At 39.4% G+C, this 14,775-nt stretch overlaps 1 protein-coding gene across 8 annotated transcripts in view; it reads left to right on the top strand.

The window, feature by feature from the left end:
• The window catches only part of SRRM3 (serine/arginine repetitive matrix 3), a 598,168-nt gene that overhangs the window by 36,018 nt on the left and 547,375 nt on the right, over positions 1–14,775 (top strand). The window contains exon 2 of one of the 8 annotated variants that reach the window (XM_073665427.1): positions 2,533–2,715. The exons of the other annotated variants lie outside the window; for them this stretch is intronic. The gene's annotated coding sequence lies outside the window, so the exon portion shown is untranslated. The remainder of the gene's footprint in view (positions 1–2,532; positions 2,716–14,775) is intronic. 8 annotated transcript variants of the gene reach the window in all.

Raw genomic sequence — 14,775 nt, 5'->3', positions numbered from 1 at the left:
TGAAATATTTAAATGCAACAGAATGAAGTTTGTTTGCCGAAGGTCTGGAGTGTACAGTACAATAGCGAGTGTCTGCAAGCAGTGAAGCATGGTGGAGGTTCCTTACAAGTTTGGGGTTGCATTTCAGCAAACGGAGTTAGGGATTTGGTTAGGATTAATGGGGTCTTTAATGATAAGAAATAATGGCAGATGCTTATCCATCATGCATAGCCATCAAATAGGCATTTGATTTATTCTGCAGCAGGACAATGACTCCAAACATACTGCCATGATATGACCCCTCCAGAGCCCTGATCTCAACATTATTGAATCTGTCTGGGATTATATGACAAGCCAAATTATTTGCACAAGCCTACATCCACATAAGTTCTGCAGTTAATGCGCCAAGATATTTGTAATAACCTGTTTGCAAAGTTACTTCAAAAACTGTGTGTGAATGTACCTAGAAGAATTATATATATATATGTATGTATGTGTGTTTGTGTGTGTGTATATATATACATATATATATATATATATATATATATATATATATATATATACATATACAGTGGGGGAAATAAACATTTGATCTCTTGCTGTTTTAGTAAGTTTGCCCACTGACAAAGACATGAACAGTCTATAATTTTAAGGGTAGGTGTTAATTTTAACATTGAGAGATAGAATATCCAAAAAAATCAATCAAGAAAATCACATTGTATAAATTAGATATTTTTTTTTTGCATTTTGCAGTGAGAAATAAGTATTTGATCCCTCTTGAAAACAACACTTAATATTTGGTGGCAAAACCCTTGTTGGAAAGCACAGCAGTCAGACATTTTTTGTAGTTGATGATGAGGTTTGCGCACATGTCAGGAGGAATTTTGGTCCACTCCTCTTTGCAGATCATCTCTAAATCATTAAGTTTTTGAGGCTGTCACTTGGCAACTCGGAGCTTCAACTCCCTCCATAAGTTTTCTATGGGATTAAGGTCTGGAGACTGGCTAGGCCACTCCATGGCCTTACTGTGCTTCTTTTTGAGCGACTCCTTTGTTGCCTTGGCTGTATGTTTTGAGTCATTGTCTTGCTGGAAGACCCAGCCACGACCCATCTTCAATGCTCTTACTGAGGGAAGGAGGTTGTTGGCCAAAATCTCGCGATACATGACCCCATCCATCTTCCCTTCAGTACGGTGCAGTCGTCATGTCCCCTTTCCAGAAAAGCACTCTCAAAGTATAATGTTTCCCCAACAATGCTTCACGGTTGGGACAATGTTCTTAGGGTTGTACTCATCCTTCTTCTTCCTTCAAACACGGTGAGTTGAGTTAATGCCAAAGAGCTCAATTTTTTCTCACCTGACCACAGTACCTTATCCCAATAACTCACAGAATCATTCAGGTGTTCATTGGCAAACTTCAGACGGGCCTGCACATGTGCCTTCTTGAGCAGGGAAACCTTGCGGACACTGCAGGATTTTAAACCTTTATGGTCTAATGTGTTACAAATCGTTTTCTTGGTGACTGTGGTGCCAGCTGCCTTGAGATCATTAACAAGTTTCCCCCATGTAGTTTTAGGCTGATATCTCACCTTCCTCATGATCAAGGATACCCCACAAGGTGAGATTTTGCATGGTGCCCCAGATCGATGTCGATTGACAGTCATTTTGTATTTCTTCCATTTTCTTACTATTGCACCAACAGTTGTCTCCTTCTCACCCAGCGTCTTACTTATGGTTTTGTAGCCCATTCCAGCTTTGTGCAGGTCTATGATCTTTTTCCTGACATCCTTAGAAAGCTCTTTGGTCTTGCCCATGTTGTAGAGTTTAGAGTCTGACTGATTAATTGAGTCTGTGCACAGGAGTCTTTTATACAGGTGACTATGTAAGACAGCTGTCTTTAATGTAAGTAACGAGTTGATTAGAAGCGTCTAACTGGTCTGTAGGAGCCAGAACCCATAATGGTTTGTAGGGGATCAAATACTTATTTCTCACTGCAAAATGCAAATAAATGTATCTTATTTATACAATGTGATTTTCTTGATTTTTTTTGGATATTCTATCTCTCAATGTTAAAGTTAACCTACCCTTAAAATTATAGACTCTTCATGTCTTTGTCAGTGGGAAAACTTACAAAAACATCAAGGGATCAAATAATTATTTCCCCTACTGTATATATACACCTAGTAGACAGTTAAAAAAAGCACATCAAGAAACAAATATGGGTTTTCGAAGAGATAAGAGACAAACAAAATACAAAATACTTGAATTAAGGTGCATAATCGTATTTTAAAAAAAATCATCAGGTTGAAATTAGAGATGAGCAAATCTGCCTAAATTTGATTTGCCGCATTCGCTGCAATTTGACCAGGAAATTTGAGTCTTGTCAACTTTATTAAACTGCTGGTAAAAGCCTTTTTTATGCTCTTGAGGGATTAAAAATATATATTTTATTAACCTTGCCTTTCACTGTATCTGGTGCTGCAGCTCCCTGCCTATTCCTCACCTGGTTCACTTTCTCCTTTTTCTGGCTTTTGTCTTTTCTTCTGAATCTTCAGCGTCATCAGAGCTCACTAGGCCTCAAGCGACGTCGTATCATGCGTCGCACTGCAACTTCATGACGCCACTTGAAGCTTAGTCAGCGTCAGAGGATGAAGACAGTAGAGAAGACTAGAGCCAGAGCAAGGAAGTGGTTCAGTAGAGGATCAGACAGGAAGCTGTCACTCCAGGACAGATGAGAGGTGAGTATAATGATTTTTTTTATTATCCCTGTAAAGATCTGAGGTTGTGGGTTGTAAGTAATCACCTAGGCAGGTTAACAATGCAACAATATTTTATTAATCACCTCCATGGTAATGTAGCAGTTCCAAGTAAATGGACAAAATACAGTTCTCTCAGTCCTTAAGTTCTCAACCTGTAATCAGTAGTTCCACTGGCTTTGTATCAGGTGATACCCACTGTCTCCCAACTTTTGGCTGGCCTACAGATTCCGTATCTCCAGCCAGTATAGTCTGTAGCCACAGTCCATGATCCTCCAGACGACAGATAAAACGATGAAAGCACAGATATCCAGTAGCAGCAGTCCTTCAATAAAGTTTAAATCCAAATGACATATCCACAACTGAAGCACGTCTATCCACTTTAGTTGATAACAGATCTTCAACACTCCGTAAGTCATCCATCCATCAGCTCCAGGTCCACAGCCACAGATCCTAACCCTCCAGCATCCTTCCACCAACTCCTAGACTAAAACATGTCTCTCCTCTACTTCCCTGGGATCAGCCCCCTCCCAGCTCAGAAGTGCTGACACCCTTCCCCTTAAGCATTTACTGGTCGCTAAAACAATAAAGAATATTCTAGAAGCTTTCATCTGAGACCGCCTGTAAGACCCCCTGTGGTGACGGCTCCACTGTGTCTCAATCTACACTCACTTAATGAGATTATTGGCTGTTGAAACAATGGACTCCTGAGGTAAAGATGAGATTAGTGCAATGCTGGACATTTTACAAGTGAATCTTACATACTGACAAGTAAGCAGAACTATACAGGGTGGTCCAAAAGTAGGTGTACAGAAAGTATAATAAGGTTATGTAGGGGGAGATTTATCAAACATGATGTAAAGTGAAACTGGCTCAGTTGCCCTTAGCAACCAATCAGATTCCACTTTTCATTCTTCACAGACTCTTTGGAAAATGAAAGGTGGAATCTGATTGGTTGCTAAGGGCAACTGAGCCAGTTTCACAGATCTAGTTTTCACAGATACATCTCCCCCAAATCTGTTTTCTTTTCAGATAATTCAGATAACATATAATGGCAAATAATTAAAATAAAATGGATTTTAACAGAGTATTGGAAATCTCAAAATGCTGAAACCGTTAGAGCAAATTGGGTTGAAACATTTGGTACTCAAGCCCCAAAGAGACAAACGATTTACCGCATTCGTGACAAATTCAATGCCACTGGCTCAATCCTTAAGGCTCCAAAAACTGGTCGACCCAAAACAGTCTGTACAGAAGATAATAAACAACTTGTTGCTGAAACATTTGTTCAGAGTCCAAAATAGTCCACCAGAAGAGCCTCTTTGGAGTTGGGAATTTCACGAGCTTCTATCATGCAAATCCTGAAATCTATTGGGTGGAAAGCTTATCGTCCACGTCTAATTCATGGTTTATTGGAGGATGATCCAGACAGGCGGCTGCAATTTAGTGTTTGATAAATCTTCCCCTTCATAACCTTATTACACTTTCTGTCCACCTACTTTTGGACCACCCTGTATAAAACATAACAAGTAAATCACAAATAACGCACAATAATAATATTGATGAAAATGGTGGTCCGTGCTGGTAAAGTATCATAGTGTTTAGTAAGTGGGCCGCTCCTCACAATCCCCTTCAGGCCCTAAAAAAGAACAAGCAAAATGACAGTAAGCATTAAATCGCAAAAAAATTCAGATTCCAGGAAATCTGAATTTTTTGTGAAAATCAAACCTAATTGGAATAACCTCTAATTGATCTGCTCCTCTCTTGTTGCAATGTTTAGATAAATTCGAGGGTGGAGGTCAAATGAGGATATAGTATGCTGAATTTGATTTCACAGAAGTGTAGAAAAGCTGTCACCCATCAGAGTGTAAATAACATAACCTGGAAGAACTTTGCAGAAAATGAATGGTTTCTCCATTTCCTAGGTATAGTTAATAAATGGCATGGATGCGACATCTTACTGAGTTAAGTGGATTGTTGTATTTTTATGTGTAGGGTTTTCAGTATGTAGATTGTAGATGTACAATATCTCTACAGACAGGTGGAATAAAGGAATCTCACCCACAAAATATGACTTGTATAAGATACAGTGAGCATAGATTATTATGACCTTTGTACCAACAAATTGTTGGTCAGTGGTTATTAAAAATTACAATAATAAATTGTTTTATAGGCATACAAAAATTTTCAGGAATAAATCTATATTTTTTTGCAGTTAACCTAAATAGATGTATATAAACTAATGTCCATCGCTTAGAAGCAAGGCTTGTACTGTCAGCAGGAGTTTTTAATTCATTGAGAAAGTTGTGTTATCATGAAACATTAACATTTTCACATACATCAATACAAAACATAGCAGATGGAGCTCATATCTACTTTGTATTTTAGAGAACTGATCATTAGCCCTAAAGGGCAGATTGGCATGAAACCTCACAATTTGATAACCTCTTCTAGCATCCTTGTTAGCACACTGAAAGAGTGTGATTTGAAAAGAATAGTTCAATGTCTTCTTGATACTATAAGACAGCTATTGACATCTTTGCACAGTTTTTTACTGCTCATTACCTTCCTAAATTCAAAATTAAGCAACTTTCTAAATAATTGATTATGCTACTATTTTGTTTATGTAGAGCCTGCAACTGTAAGATAACAAAAAAGTAATAGTTTATAAATCACTTGCTTCTTCTGTGCTGACGTTTCCTGGTTCCCCACTGGTTTCTGTTCCTGGCTCAAGTCATACATTTTTTTGTTATTTTAAACCACGGGTACTCAACTACTATTTGTGAAAATGCACTACCCTGGGTCTTCTGTCAGATGAAAATCTGAGGGCTAAAACAAAGTGCATAGGTTAAAATATGATGCATGGGATTCCTGTTTAGAGGTGCTGTACATGGGGTACATACTGTCCCTGTCTATCAACTGGGGTTACCCTTGCTGTTCCCCACCAAGCCTAATAGCAATATGACAGCTATAAGGTAATGTAACAGAGAAGGCCCCCTCTCCGTCTGACTCATACATGTCAAACTCTGGCCCGTGGTCCAAATCTGGCCTCCAGGGTGATTATATTTGGCCCGCAACACCAGAACCACCACCCCTATGTTCGTCCATTATTCTGTATGGAGGACTTTGTGTAGCCCATTATACTGTATGGAAAGCTATGCAGGGCCATTATACTGTTTGGAGGACTATGTGGGTCCCATTATTCTGTATGGAGCACTATGTGGGGGCACATTATTCTGTATGGAGGACTATGTGGGGCCCATTATTCTGTATGGAGGACCAATTGGGGCCCATTATTCTGTATATTGGTTGGCCCGCGACTTTGTCCAAGTCTTACATTTTGGCCCTCTGAGTGTTTGAGTTGCTGTTGACTGTCAAGATAACCCATCAGCACCTTGCAATTGCATTGCAAAAGAGGGTATAGTGATGGTGTTATAGGAGGTCTTCTCTGTTTATGTTAGATGGCAAGGCATGTACATAACATACAGTATTGTGCAAAAGATTTAGGCAGGAGTGGAAAAAATGCTGCAAAATAAGAATGCCTTAAAAATAGTGTTAATAGTTTAATTATATGAATTAACAAAATGCAAAGTGAATGAACAAATCAATATTTGGCGTGGTCACCTTTTGCCTTCAAAACAGAACAGTATAGATTCTTCTACACACATTTTTACAAAGTCAGAGATTTTGTAGGATTAAAGTCAGGTGTATGAGTAACCAGTTCTGCCGAAGAGATGATAATGATCCTCATTTTTAAATGAAGGCTAAAACAGTCACTAACTGAAATAGAAACAGCTGTGAAGGAGGCCTAAAATAGTTTAGGGAATAGCTAAGCTCTGCTCTGCTCTGTTTGTGGAAGACAGTTTATGTCACAGGTCATACACCATGGCAAGACTGAGCAGAGCAGCAAGACACAAGGTAGTTATACAGCATCAGCAAGGTCTCTCCCAGGCAAAGACTTCATAGCAGACTTGGGTTTTAAGTTGTGTTCTATTCAAGAAATGGGCAATGTTGATGACTATTGATGGCAAGGACACTGGAAATTATAGCAGATGAGGGCACATCATGCTCACTTCCCTTCGAAATTGGAAGATGTCCAACAGTACAATTACATCTGAACTGGCCACAACGAAGCTAGATCCATCTACTATTCTGAAAAGACTGCCTTCATGGAAGAATTGTGGCTGAAACCATATCTTCGACATGGAAGCAAGGCCAAGCAACTCAATTATGCATGAAAACTGGGGTGTAGAAAAATGATAGCAGGTGTTCTGGACTGATGAGTTGAAATTTGGTTTTAACATAAGGCAGTTTTTTCACCAATGGGCTGGAGAGCGGTACAATAATGAATGTCTGCAGGCAACAGTGAAGCATGATGGAGATTCCACGCAAATTTAGGGCTGAATTTCAGTCAATAGAGATGGGGAATTGGTCAAGTTTAATGGTGTCATCAGTGCTGAGATACATGGACAGATAGTTTTATTCATCATGCAATAACATCAGAGAGGCATCTGATTGTCTTCAAATTTATTCTGCAGCAGGACAACGACCCAAACATAGAGTGGTGTGGTGTGAGGTTTGATAATGGACCCATTGGTATACAGAGCAGTCATCAAGTTCCTTTACTTTAAAGGCCGCACACCAAAGGAGACGTTCGATGAGATGAAAGAGGTTTATGGCGATGATTCCCCGTCATAGGATGTAGTCAAGAACTGGCATCGTCAACTGAAATGTGGTCGGACTTAGGTGCAAACAGCTCCAATTCCAGGGCGACCCACTTTGCTATTGATGAGCACACCATCCAGCAAGGGGAGGTCGCCATTTTGGAAAATCGCCGCTTAACCATTCGCCACCTAGCCCAAAATGTAGGTGGCACCTATGTAGAGAAGGACTAATAACTCGTCCAAGTTTCATTGCTCTCAGTCCACAGGAAGTGGGTCAGGGGAAATCTTTAAATAATGCCCCTCGTACAGCCAATGTAATTAAGAACTATCTTCAGCTTCCAGAATAACAAGGAGCTTCGTAAAGTTAATATGGTCCCCACAAAGGCCTGATGTCAACAACATCGTGTCTGTCTGGGATTACTTCAGGCAGAAGGATTTTTGCAAGGTTACAACCAAAGAAGATCTTTGGTTTGTTCTCCAAGATGATTAAAACAATTCTGTCCTCCAGAGTTTAGCCACGTCTCAGTATGCAAATTGATCCCCTCGCTGCATGTGTGACGTCAGGACAGAACACTGCGTAGAAGCGAGGATAGTGGGGATCTGTGTACTGCGGAACTTTCATGAACAGAACATGATGTCATACATTCAGTGAGAGGATCAATTTGCATACAGAGGTATTGCTAAGCATTAAAATAAGCACTGGAGGCAGACTGACAAAAGGCTCTGTCCCACCTAGAGATCTTAGCACTTCATTTACATATTAAGAAAAATGTGGATGTCTATGGAATAAATGAACGAGTCACAGATATCTAGGTATCAGTGTATTCGATGACCTGCAGTGTTAAATACATGGTTTAGAAAGGTTGTTCCCTTTCACAATTTTTTTTAAACAATACAACACATCTCTCAAAAAAGCTAGTGCTTATATTTATGTAAATGAGAAAGTTAAAAAAGTATGGCTGTGAGAACAGAGTGAAACAGATTTGAATACATTCCCTGCATTCACAAGATCCAAATTATCTGCGTTATACTTGGGTTAAGAACACTTTTATTTAACCTGCTGTTTGAAAAATTCTATGAAGAGACCATTCAATAGATTTTAAAGAATTAGTGCAACATTAAATTTTCCTATTTTATAAAATAGTCTATTTGTTTAGTCATCCTGTCCAAATGAAATATATTCTTGGTGGGTTGTACATCTTTAAAACTGTTTGAATTCTACTTTGCAAGAAAATTGATAATGCCATTGTCGTTAAATACCGAAAATTTCAAAGCAGATATTATTTTCAGCTATGCATATAGCATCCACTAAGTAATTGTTCCCTCTAGTTTGTAATAAAATTGATCTTGTCCCTGGTAAACCTTCTGCAGACAACATTTACATTGCCTTTACAAATAGTTTCTATAAAATGCTCTCTGCGGGTAAAAAAGAAAGGAAAACTTGCATTATAGCGAAATTCTTGAAAATATAGAATGGATGAATTCCTCTACTTATTAAAGTATTTTAAACAAAGTTTGAGATCAGAAGTGTGTTGAATATAGAGATAGGCTGCGTGCCCACGATGCGTTTTTCATGCGTTTCCGCTGCCTAATTTCCGCAGCGGAAACGCATCAAACACGCATGGTAATCCGCCCCCCATGGTCCCCAATGGCATTCCGCAATGTCAATGCACATGCTGCGGATTTTTCCGCAGCGTTTCTGCAGCGCTCATAAATCTGCAGCATGTTCATTAATTTTGCGGAAGCGCAGCGGAAGCTCCGCCATTGACTTGCATTGAGACTCATAGAATCCGTGTCTGTACATTTGTACAAGCGGATAATATGCATTTCAATGTGCGGATGGTACCCAGTTATGGAGGAGAGAAGACTCTCATCCAGACCTGGGTACCATTCTACCTGTGAAAAAAAGAATAAAATAATAAATAAAGTTATATTCACCTGTCCGGCGGCTTCTCTCTGCATGCCGGCAGCGCTGAAGGACCTTCGGTAACGTCACAGTCATGTGACCGCAGGTCCTTCACCGCTGTGTCTCGCGATATGCCGGCAGCCGGGAACCAGACAGGAACGAGCGCTGCAGCACACGCCGGGGAATCGGGGGTGAGTATAGCTTTATTTTAAGCATTGTTTTACGGTTCACACTGTATAAATCCATGCTGTTTGCATGGATTTATATAGTGTGACCTAGTTGTCAAGCACTTTCCAAGTGATGCTAATCGCCTGGAAAGCGCTTGTCAATCTGCATGCGGAAATGCAAGTGAAGAACGCTTCACATCCTCATGTCCCTGTCAGGAAAACGCATGTACAATACGCATGTACAATCCGCATGTATTCTGCAGGAAAAACGCATGCATAATCTGCATGCGTTTTTTCTGCCAGGGAGATGCAGAAATGCTGCAGAAATTTTCTGCTTCATTTCTGCCTCGTGGGCACATAGCCTTATAGCCTTATATTGTGAACAGTTAAGCAAGTTGGAGAAATGTTCTCTAAAAGGCCAAAAGTTAAATATCACTCATTTCCTTTGTATTTCAGGACAAATACATATATATATTTTCATCTTTTAAATTTTAAAATTTACAAAAAGGAAAATGGGCCAATGCAAACGTTTGGGCACCCTTGGAGATTTGTATGCTCAGATAACTTTGACCAAGGTTTCAGACCTTAATTAGCCTGTTAGGGTTATGGCTTGTTCACTATCATTGTTAGGAAAGGTCAGATGATGCAAATTTCCCAGCTTTATAAAAGCCCAGCCTCCTCTTAATCTTGTGCCAAAAAACAGCAGCCATAAGTCCTGCCTAGCACTTTGAAAATGAAAATGGTTGAGGCCTGCAAATCAGGAGAAGGCTATAAGAAGATAGCAAAGCATTTTCAAGTTGCCCTTTCCTCAGTTTGAAATGTAATTAAGTAATTAAGAAATGGCAGTTAACAAGAATAGTGGAGGTCCAGGCAAAATTTCAGTGATAGCTGCTCCTAAGATTGCTAGAGAGGCAAATCAGAACCCCCGCTTGACTTCAAAAGATCTTCAGAAAGATTTAGCAGACTCTGGAGTTGTGGTACATTGTTCTACTGTTCAGAGACACCTGCACAAATATGACCTTCATGGAAGAGTCATCAGAAGAAAGCCTCTCCTGCTTCATTCTGATTCAGGTCAGAAGTATTCAAAAGAACATCCAAACAAACCTTTAGCATTTTGGAAACAAGTCCGGTGGACCGCTGAAGTTAAAATAGAACTCTTTGGCCTCAATGAGCAAAGGTATGTGTGGAGAAAAAAGGACACAGAATTTCAGGAAAAGAGCACCTTGCCAACTATTAAGCATGGGGGTGGGTTAATCATGCTTTGGGTTTGTGTTGCAGCCAATTAGATAGGGAACATTTCACGGGTAGAGGGAAGAATTGTAATTTTTAAAACGTAAAAGATTTAAAAAAAAAATATATATATATATATATATATATATATATATATATATATATATATATATATATATATATATATACAGGTGCATCTCACTACATTAGAATATAATTAAAAAGTGAATTTATTTCAGTTTTTCAATACAAAAAGTGAAACTCATATATAAAGTCATTACAAACAGAGTGATCTATTTTAAGTGTATATTTCTGTTAATGTTGATGATTATGGCTTACAGTCAATGAAAACACAAAAGTCATAATGCATAATCATCAACATTAACAGAAATATACACTTGAAATAGATCACTCTGTTTGTAATGATTTTATATAATATATGAGTCTCACTTTTTGTATTGAAGAACTGAAATATATTCACTTGTTGATGATATTCTAATTTAGTGAGATGCACCTGTATATACATACAGTGGTGGACAAAAGTATTGGCACCCCTGCAATTCTGTCAGATAATACTCAGTTTCTTCCTGAAAATGATTGCAATCACAAATTCTTTGGTATTATTATCTTCATTTAATTTGCTTGCAAGGAAAAAACACAAAAGAGAATGAAGCAAAAATCAAATCATTGATCATTTCACACAAAACTCCAAAAATGGACCAGACAAAAGTATTAGCACCCTCAGCCTAATACTTGGTTGCACAACCTTTAGCCAAAATAACTGCGAACAACTGCTTCCGGTAACTATCAATGAGTTTCTTACAATGCTCTGCTGGAATTGTAGACCATTCTTCTTTGGCAAACTGCTCCAGGTCCCTGATATTTGAAGGGTGCCTTCTCCAAACTGCCATTTTGAGATCTCTCCACAGGTGTTCTATGGGATTCAGGTCTGGACTCATTGCTGGCCACCTTAGAAGTCTCCAGTGCTTTCTCTCAAACCATTTTATAGTGCTTTTGGAAGTGTGTTTTGGGTCATTGTCCTGCTGGAAGACCCATGACCTCTGAGGGAGACCCAGCTTTCTCACACTGGGCCCTACATTATGCTGCAAAATTTGTTGGTAGTCTTCAGACTTCATAATGCCATGCACACGGTCAAGCAGTCTAGTGCCAGAGCCAGCAAAGCAACCCCAAAACATCAGGGAACCTCCGCCATGTTTGACTGTAGGGACCGTGTTCTTTTCTTTGAAAGCCTCTTTTTTTTTCCTGTACACTCTATGTTGATGTTTTTTCCCAAAAAGCTCTACTTTTGTCTCATCTGACCAGAGAACATTGTTCCAAATTTTTTAGGCTTTCTCAGGTAAGTTTTGGCAAACTCCAGCCTGGCTTTTTTATGTCTCTGAGTAAGAAGTGGGGTCTTCCTGGGTATCCTACCATACAGTCCCTTTTCCTTCAGACGCCGACGGATAGTACGGGTTGACACTGTTGTACCCTCGAACTGCAGGGCAGCTTGAACTTGTTTGTATGTTAGTCGAGGTTCTTTATCCACCATCCGCACAATCTTGCGTTGAAATCTCTCGTCAATTTTTCTTTTCCGTCCACATCTAGGGAGGTTAGCCACAGTGCCATGGGCTTTAAACTTCTTGATGACACTGTGCACGGAAGACACAGGAACATTCAGGTCTTTGGAGATGGACTTGTAGCCTTGAGATTGCTCATGCTTCCTCACAATTTGGTTTCTCAAGTCCTCAGACAGTTCTTTGGTCTACTTTCTTTTCTCCATGCTCAATGTGGTACACACAAGGACACAGGACAGAGGTTGAGTCAACTTTAATCCATGTTAACTTGTTGCAAGTGTGATTTAGTTATTGCCAACACCTGTTAGGTGCCACAGGTAAGTTACAGGTGCTGTTAATTACACGAATTAGAGAATCATCACATGATTTTTCAAACAGTGCCAATACTTTTGTCCACCCCCTTTTCTAGATTTGCTGTGGAATTATATCCAATTTGGCTTTAGGACAATTCTTTCTGTGTTTTTTCATTGAAGACAAATTAAATGAAGATAATAATACCAAAGAATTTGTGATTGCAATCATTTTCAGGAAGAAACTGAGTATTATCTGACAGAATTGCAGGGGAGCCAATACTTTTGGCCACCACTGTATATATATATATATATATATATATATATATATATATATATATATATATATATATATTTATATATATATATATTTATATATACAGCACAGACCAAAAGTTTGGACACGTCTTCTCATTTAAAGATTTTTTTGTATTTTCATGACTTTGAAAATTGCACATTCACACTGAAGGCATCAAAACTATGAATTAACACATGTGGAATTATATACTTAACAAAAAAGTGTGAAACAACTGAAAATATGTCTTATATTCTAGGTTCTTCAAAGTAGTCACCTTTTGCTTTGATGACTGCTTTGCACACTCTTGGCATTCTCTTGATGAGCTTCAAGAGGTAGTCACCGGAAATGGTTTTCACTTCACACGTGTGCCCTGTCAGGTTTAATAAGTGGGATTTCTAGCCTTATAAATGGGGTTGGGACCATCAGTTGTGTTGTGCAGAAGTCAGGTGGATACAAAGCTGATAGTCCTACTAAATAGACTGTTAGAATTTGTATTATGGCAAGAAAAAAGCAGCTAAGTAAAGAAAAACGAGTGGCCATCATTACTTTAAGAAATGAAGGTCAGTCAGTGCGAAAAATTGGGCAAACTTTGAAAGTGTCCCCAAGTGCAGTTGCAAAAACCATCAAGCACTGCAAAGAAACTGGCTCACATGAGGACCGCCCCAGGAAAGGAAGACCAAGAGTCACGTCTGCTTCTGAGGATAAGTTTATCCGAGTCACCAGCCTCAGAAATCGCAGGTTAACAGCAGCTCAGATTAGAGACCAGGTCAATGCCACACAGAGTTCTAGCAGCAGACACATTTCTACAACAACTGTTAAGAGGAGACTTTGTGCAGCAGGCCTTCATGGTAAAATAGATGCTAGGAAACCACTACTAAGGACAGACAACAAGCAGAAGAGGTTTGGGCTAAAGAACACATGGAATGGACATTAGACCAGTGGAAATCTGTGCCTTGGTTTGATGAGTCCAAATGTGAGATCTTTGGTTCCAACCACCGTGTCTTTGTGCGACGCAGAAAAGGTGAACGGATGGACTCTACATGCCTGGTTCCCACCGTGAAGCATGCAGGAGGAGGTGTGATGGTGTGGGGGTGCTTTACTGGTGACACTGTTGGGGATTTATTCAAAATTGAAGGCATACTGAACCAGCATGGCTACCACAGCATCTTGCAGCGGCATGCTATTCCATCAGGTTTGCGTTTAGTTGGACCATCATTTATTTTTCAACAGGACAATGACCCCAAACACACCTCCAGGCTGTGTAAGGGCTATTTGACCAAGAAGGAGAGTGATGGGGTGCTACGCCAGATGACCTGGCCTCCACAGTCACCAGACCTGAACCCAATCGAGATGGTTTGGGGTGAGCTGGACCGCAGAGTGAAGGCAAAAGGGCCAACAAGTGCTAAGCATCTCTGGGAACTCCTTCAAGATTGTTGGAAGACCATTTCCGGTGACTACCTCTTTAAGATCATCAAGAGAATGCCAAGAGTGTGCAAAGCAGTCATCAAAGCAAAAGGTGGCTACTTTGAAGAGCCTAGAATATAAAACATATTTTCAATTTGTTTCATACTTTTTTGTTAAGTATATAATTCCACATGTGTTAATTCATAGTTTTGATGCCTTCAGTGTGAATGTACAATTTTCATTGACATGAGAATACAGAAAAATCTTTAAATGAGAAGGTGTGTACAAACTTTTGGTCTGTACTATACATATACAGTGCCTACAAGTAGTATTCAACCCCCTGCAGATTTAGCTGGTTGACACATGTGGAATTAACTTGGCATTGTGACATTTGTACTGTAGATCAGCCTGGAAGTGGGAAATGCACTGCAGCAAATTTTGTTTTTGTTCTTGTTTTTTTTTTTTTTTTTAAAACGTAAAAAGTTAATTCAGAGTGTTATTTATTATTC

This window comes from Phyllobates terribilis, unplaced genomic scaffold (assembly GCF_046119375.1).
Source record: "Phyllobates terribilis strain yellow unplaced genomic scaffold, ASM4611937v1 Scaffold_2__4_contigs__length_985480577, whole genome shotgun sequence".
NCBI lineage: Eukaryota > Metazoa > Chordata > Amphibia > Anura > Dendrobatidae > Phyllobates > Phyllobates terribilis.
The sequence above is the reverse complement of the archived record's forward strand: the minus strand, read 5'-3'. Positions and strand labels throughout refer to the sequence as shown.